Source organism: Poecilia latipinna, unplaced genomic scaffold (assembly GCF_001443285.1).
Source record: "Poecilia latipinna isolate Pla-1442-1.1 unplaced genomic scaffold, P_latipinna-1.0 Scaffold2039, whole genome shotgun sequence".
In the NCBI taxonomy this organism is placed as follows: domain Eukaryota; kingdom Metazoa; phylum Chordata; class Actinopteri; order Cyprinodontiformes; family Poeciliidae; genus Poecilia; species Poecilia latipinna.
The window spans coordinates 56,826-64,374 of record NW_015114655.1 but is presented as its reverse complement, the minus strand read 5'-3'; the positions used below and the strand labels follow the sequence as shown (position 1 = coordinate 64,374).

At 40.3% G+C, this 7,549-nt stretch overlaps 1 long non-coding RNA gene across 2 annotated transcripts; it reads right to left on the bottom strand.

Annotated features, from left to right (window-relative positions):
* Positions 1 to 8: 8 nt before the first annotated feature.
* LOC106935889 (uncharacterized) lies at positions 9 to 5,413 on the bottom strand. 2 transcript variants are annotated; one of them, XR_001421993.1, is made up of 7 exons: positions 5,396 to 5,413; positions 4,607 to 4,708; positions 3,345 to 3,462; positions 1,521 to 1,640; positions 1,075 to 1,181; positions 308 to 513; positions 9 to 200 (listed from the first exon to the last, which is right to left on the bottom strand). It is a non-coding gene; the product is annotated as an uncharacterized LOC106935889 (long non-coding RNA). The 2 variants fall into 2 exon arrangements; XR_001421994.1 differs by having other exon boundaries at positions 9 to 197.
* Positions 5,414 to 7,549: the final 2,136 nt, after the last annotated feature.

The window sequence follows — 7,549 nt, the reverse complement described above, 5'->3', positions numbered from 1 at the left end:
AGGTTCTGGATCTTGGAAGCTCTCTCAAGCTGTTTCACCTCATGTTGGGTATCAACCTCTTCACTCTGTCCCTCTGTGATGTAGAGATCAGTGTAGATCCTGTTGAGGAGGGTTCTACTTCCCGTTTCATCACTTCCTTCAGTCACATCTCCTCAGACTGATCTTATGTTCCTCTAGAACCCCCTGCAGGCCAACATCTGCTGAAAAAAAGAGAGGACAAATGAAGGGAAAACATATTGATTGTTTAATAATGTTAAGAATATTTCTGTTTGACAGAAATGAGTCCATCAGTAGACAGATGTCTTACCTGGGAAAGACTGCTGTCCAGCTCTGGGCTTTTCTCCACAATGGGGACAGAAGGGGTTACCTGCTGAGATGAACTGGTCCCAGTAAGGCTTTATGCACTGTCTGCAGAACTGGTGTTCACAATTCATGGAGATCGGTTCTTTTAGGATGTCCTGGCACAACGCACAGCATAACAGCTGGATCTTATCAACGGGATGGTTCTTCTGTCTACAGGCATAAAAAGACACAGTAAGAACAAAACACAGCAAAGCCCTGGACGACTGACAGCTAGCAACCTGCTACAGTTCATTAATGCTACAGTTCAGCTAAGAACTGTTAATGGAGCGAGGATAGATGTAGTGGACCCAGGTAGTAGAGTAAATGATGGTCGAATGGTGAAATAAACAAAAATCCAGGCAGCACAGGTGAGCAGAGGCTAGGAGCTCAGATGCTGGTAGCATGTGATAAACAGTGCAAAGACAATGACGGGTGACAACATACGACAAGGCGAGGAAACACAGACACAGGTGGGGTTAAATACACCAGGGAGTAAACGAGAGACAGCTGGAGACAACCAAGGATAGGCAGGACAACAGAGACTCAACTGAACACAGAAACCTAAATAAACACACAGAAAAAAAATCCTTATTTACGTGGCTTATTTATGTGTTTTTGCTTTTAAGCACAAATCTTTTATCCAAGATGATAAAGCTGGCAGGTTGACAAATAACTTTAATCAACTTGTGGGACCAAAGATAAGATGGCAGCTTACTGTAAACCAGTACTTACATTGTTTCTGAGGCTCCAGGGTCATTATGGAAATATATAACTTCACCTTTGGACTGGTTACTCACAGACAGTCTGGAGACCAACCAGTCTGTCTGTGCTGCTGGGTCCTGTAAGCATAGATATATAACAAGGTCACTAATCGTCTTCTCTATATAGTCATTTTATAAATGAAGGTGTTCTTGACCCAGTTGGACTATTGGGAAAACGGTTTTGAATGTTTTTATTTCTCCTGCCCCTCAGGTGGAAGCATGAGATGGTTGAGGTAATTCATGGTTCCACCACTGAGCCTCATCGGCCGAGTCAGGGAAGTCATGAACACCACAGAGCACTGGTGCAGTAAACAGACCAAGGTAGAAGTTGGGTGATAACAGATATAATATCACAGATGGAAAATACAGAAAGGTTTTTTTAATCAAGGTAGAAGTTTAGGGGGGAAAGTTGCTTACATTGAATGTGACGTTCCAGGGTCATCATGGAAATATATCACTTCTCCTTTGGACTGGTTACTCCTCATGGACAGACAGTCAGATCTTGGAGACGCTGGCTTCCTTTTAAATTGCTGACCTCTGTAAGGACAAATGAAACAAGCGAGGTAAACAGTACTGAAAATCCTAAAAGAACCTACATGCAACAAATCATGCAATGCTCTTCTGCTTGTATGCGTTTTTGAAAACGGAGCGTTGTGCTGCCCTTGGAGGGTTGAAGTCTATTGGGCCAAATATCTGGTTATTTTGAAGGAAATTCAACAAACTCTGCTGTTGTGAAGAGAAGGTGGTTGGATCACCAAACCCTTCAACCCTGGTGATGCATGTTGGACAGAGCCAACCTTTCCCAGCCATGACTCTGATAAGGCCTGGAGCAAAACTCAGGTGTGTGGAAAGACTGGTAGTTCTACCAAGCTGTAGTCCTGGTCCAAGATGGGGGTGAGTGAAGACTCTGAGACTAAAGGGGGCCAGCCATAGCAATGAATGGAGGCAGACATTATTCTCCACCTCTAAACTTCTACCAGAACCGATGCCCGGATCACAGGGTGCAGCCACACATGCGTATCAATATATGTGTCTTGGACTCAAGACATGTGCCCATTACTATAGTTAGTGTTGGACTGCCATCTTTACTCTAACTGGACTACATCTCCCAGCATTTATTGCTCTGGAGCACATCAATTGCTTATATCACTCCACAGTAAGCCTCTGAGCTGCAGAGAAGAGAGTCATCTTTGGCGCTCAGCCTCCGACAGAAAGGAGGCTGAGCGCGATAACTGTACCTGTGATGGAAAAGGACTTTTTAAACATTTGCTGAGTAACCAGGTGAACTCCTTAAGAGCCGGAGTAGGAGCATCGGGTGCTCTGGGAAACCCAGTTTTTTGCTTTTTAAAAAATGTTTTTGGTCTTTATTTCATAGTAGATTGACAGGAAAGCTGGTTGTGAGAGAAGGGGAAGACATGCAGCAAAGGTTAACAGGCAGGAACCTGCAGCATCCGCATTGAGGACCGAAGCTTCTCAACATGAGCCACGCTCTGCCACCTATGCCACCGAGGCACCACAACTATGCTGGACTTTCAAAATGCTCTATAAAATAAAAGCCTTTATATTCAGGAAAGCAACTTTGTGAAGAATTAGGATGTACAGAACCCCTGGAGCTCCACCAGTGGTCAAAATGGGTTTCATTTTATCATTTCAAAATACAGATTACTGATATTCCCAGCACAAAGGCCTCAATATATCATAGATGCTCTTTCCATTCTGAGCTGAAAATATGATTTTAACTGAGTTCTTATACTTAGGAAACCAAATAATGGGATTTATTTTTGCCAAATTAACCGTTTACTGCTACCCATTGTCAGTATCTGTTATCAGGAACACAAGGTGGACAGTGACCTCACGCTGTAACAGGCAGAAGGATTTCATGAAAAGTCTGCATGACTCAGTGGTCAGTTTTTGGTCATTTTCATTTATCTGAAACATGAACTGAGTGTCACTGTGATTCACATTGAAACCAACTCCGTCGCCAAGCAGCTCCATAAAATACATTAGTCCACCGCATAAACCAACATTTAATCAGACTTATGTTTGTTAAGATGGAGTTTACGTTTTATTCTTGGTCTCCTTCCATTTCCGGTTTATTTAATTTAATCTTAATTTTAGCAGATTGGTTTCTTGAAAAAGTTCATGTCAGAATATCCAACTTGTAGAAATCTGAACTTAATTCACTGATTAATAAAGTTAGTGAGATGAAGTTACAGTATGTGAGTAGAAACTGTTTCTTACTTTGGGTCTGAAGTTCCAGATTCATTGTGGAAATAAATAACTTCTCCTTTGGACTGGTCACTCTGTACAGATGGACACAGATCCAGGAGCCTCCGGCCTTCTTCTGACCCGCTGACCTCTGCAAACACAGATCAGCAACGTTCTGCTGAGGCTCCTTCATTAAAACAGATGTTAGCCCCAAAACACCGAAGCTCTGGATGTCACAGTGAAACTCTTGATCTGTTCTCCTTCATTAACTGCAGATGTAAGATGCTCATCTGAATAGTTTCACATAAGCTTTGTACTGGGTGGAAAGACTTGAGAGTTACTTGTAAAACAATCAGTCTACTAATTAGAGTCTACAGACAATGAACTTCAGGGTAGACGGGTCCAAAGTCCTGCTGCTGAGAAAGCTTTTTCTTTCACTTTTAGTTTTCAGCCTCATATGTGGCACACCCAGCAGGCCCTGGTGCCATGACCTCTACAGGCTGAACCCTGACCCAGGAGAACCTTTTCCAGGTTCAGAACCTCAGACTTGGAGCTGAAGTTCTGCTCCAACCCACCAGGAAAACTCTGCTGAAGCTCCAGCATCTCGCTAAAACATGTTGGTCCGGCCACAGAGGGAACTACAAGGACTGAACTACACACCACAGGATGGGAAAACTCTGAGTCCCAGAATGCACTGCTCTACACATTTCCATACACTTCCCAGGAACCACAGTGGAAACCCCCTGGATGTTGCAGAACTAAACTCTAGTCTTTTACTTGCTCGCTGAGTAAAACACTGGACTTTCAAAGAAACCACATGAAAGGTTACGTCCAGTCAGCAGTTTGGTGATTTTATTCTGATAAAAATGATCCTGAATCTGTTTATCTGAGCTGCTGCAGAAAAGAACCTCAAAGAATCACTGATTCCCCAAGAAGAGACGATGCCTCTGATAATGTCCTAAACAAAGCATTCCTGAAGGTTAGCGTTGTTTTTTTTGTATGCTGGAGAGAAGTTGTCTGAGTTAATTCTGTACATTTGCCGTTTGAGAATGTCAGGCTTCATGTGTTTATTAGCAACACACCTCACCAGCAGGGATCCATCAGAATTGAAAGCATTTAACTGTCATTTCCTGATAAGATCCAAATTACTGAGCATTTATTAGTAGATAACCAGACATAATGCTGCCTTACAGGATGGTTTTAAAGTTGGTCAGTAAGAAGCTCTGCTAACAGTTCTGATGAATCCAGAAAGCTACATCGCCTTTAGCTGAGCTGCTGCAGAGGTCGTCTCTTACTTTGGATCTGAAGATCCAGAATCGCTCATGAAGACTCGCTGATCTCGGGCTGTCCAGGCAGACGGGCCTCTTCATCCTCAGAATCTCTCATCTTCAGTAAGTCTGACAGCAGAACGCAAGAGTCCAGAACCAAAATGTTAGAGTCACAAGATAAGGAAAGGCAAAGGTTTCACCCACATAAAGATCTACAGAGTAAAACAATAAACTCATAAGCTCCAGCTTATATTTTACATAAATGTTGAGTGATTAAACAGCCAAACATGCAAAGTTCAGGTTCCTTTATTCACAGCTGCAGTTAAATCTGATCCAGAAGCAGAGGAAACCAGAGACCCAATATAGCAGTAAACGGAGGCCTGTCATCATTCTGAGCCATAAATCCTCCCAGAAGTTATGGCTATAAATGATAATGTTGTTTTGAGGCTGTTCCCCAGTATTACAGTGATGTGATAAGAACAGATTAATAAACATTTAGCACTGGAAGATATTTTAAATATCCAAAACAAATAAACTACAAATCAATTATAAAGAATCTGTAAACAAAACTGTCCTTCAAAATAAAGTTTAGTCAAGACCAAAACACCAGACTGGATCCAGTTTCTGTTGGCCGAGGGAGGTTTAGGTTCAGCTCGACTCAGATCAGCCCAACATTAAGCTCCACTTAAGGTTTAAAAACCGAAAGCGACGCGCAGGAAACAAAGGTTTATAAGTAAATTTTAAAAAATAGTTCAATTGTTCCCTTCCGTCTCTTATATAAAAACAGAAAGAGTTTAAAGTTTAGATGGAGCTCACCTCGTTTCTCTTCGTGGTGAGCTCTTTAGTTTAACTAAGTGTTAAACTAAACTTAACATTCAGTTTATTTTTTATTATTTTCCTTTGGTAGCAGTTAAGAGCAATTAAACAAAAAAAAAAAATTAAAGAAATAGTGCCACAAGAATAAAATACTAAATTATGGCAAAACAAACTGTAGTGGCCAAACATCCATTGAAAGTTCCACCAAGACGCCACTAAGGCTCTGCGGTCAAGTTTCTTTATGCGGGCAAAAGAAGGTTCCATGTCCAAACTTGTAGATTGTTCTGGATGGTTTATTTTCCCATTTCAGCAAATAATTACAGAGTTCAAACTTTCCTTTGCTCTCTGTAAAAACCATCGGCCACAAACCCAAATGCTGCTGGTCCTTCACCAGGACCTGCTCTTACAGAAAGTGGACTGAACCACATCACTTCCTGTCTTACTTAGAAAATAAATAAGAAAAATAATAAAGCAAAAAATAAATAAAAACAATTAACCTACAAATAAACTCTGTAAATAATTAAAAAAAATATATACATTTAAGAATAAACTAACAAAACTTAAATGGATAAAGAGATAAAAAATAGCTCCAACACAAACTGAAGTATTTAGTAATAAGCAAATAATAAATGATGTGAAACCATAATAAATGGTATTGAAATAAAAAGAATGAAATCAGATTTTGGATTATAACCTGCACTGGAAGACTTGTTTTAACAATGCAAAGCTAAAATATCAAATTATTGCAGGATAAAATAAAATTTAATATTTTCTAAATAGAAAGCTGTTGCTTAGCATTTATATAAATAAAGGACTGTACAGACAAGAATACATTCTTCAGAAGAATTATGAATGCATCTGATTATTATTAAATAACTAAATGTTTATTACAATGTGTCATTTAAACGTTATGATTTATGAGAGCATCGACCATTTAACATTGTAATAAACTCACTTCAAGTTGTGAACAGAAGTGGATTAAAGTTAAAGAAGCAAAGTTTGAATTAAGAGAGAAAAGTCTGAGTATGAACGGTTGTCCTTCAGTTGGAGGGATTTGTGTGTTAAAACCATTTTCCACCTTAAACAAATAAAATGATTTTCAACCAGAAAGATTTGAGCCAGGTCATTTTCTTTGAGTTTATAGACTCAGTTCAATTAAAAATCTCAAATATTCAGAAACTCTGCTGCTGCTTTACAGCTGGATGTATAAAACATTAACTTCTGGCACTTCAGGTCTGGATGTGAACAGATTCTGAAGTATTACAGACACTTCTCTTAATTCTGTCTTGTTTTCTTTTTCATTTTGGGATGTTTTTAATTTTTGTAATGTTAAAAATGACTGAAGACGAGATGAATATCAGAGGGCGAAACCTTTGTCTGATTATTAAACAGAGCCATCAGAATGTCGCCGCTCAGCGCCCCCTGCTGGCTGCCTCTGAACTGCAGGCGGCGCTGAGGCAGAAACTCACCTGCAGCGTCAGAACCGGAACAATAAAACCGAACTAAATGAGTGCAGAACGGTTCGGTTTGAAACACCGCTGGCCAAAAAGCCCAACACTAAAATAAAATAAAAAACAATTAGACATTAAAGCCAACGTATCAAGCCAAAAGAAAAAGATTTTTTAAAATGTAAAAAGAGGAAATTTCAATTAAAGTAATTAATAATTACAAACCCTGAAATTAACTGGATTAAAAATGTTCAATCAAGTCAACCTCTCGTTGGAACATTAAGATTCTGTGAGGATTTGGGTTCTGTGTTCCGGTCCTGTTCACTCTGATCCCAGCTGTCCCGTTTCCTCCTCGTCTAGTCTGTCGTTTTCTGCTACCATCACAGGTTGAGCGCCTCGCCTTTGTTCACTGTGCTGCCTGGATTTGTACTTTGAGATATTAAACCATCATCATTTATTCAACATCCTGGGTCTCCTGCATCGACCTCACCACCTCACTTTATGCAGGGGTGAAAGTAAGGAGGTACGGTCGGGTACTGCGTACCCCTAAAAGATTTAGCGGGGGTCCGCAGTACCTGCAAGAGAGGGGAGCGGCTGTCAGCTGTAAACAAAAAAAAAAAAAAAACAAAGGTTCACTTGGTGAGTTCACCCACTAATTAGTTTTTCCAAGAACAATCTAAAACAGACTTGGTTAATAACTCCCCCC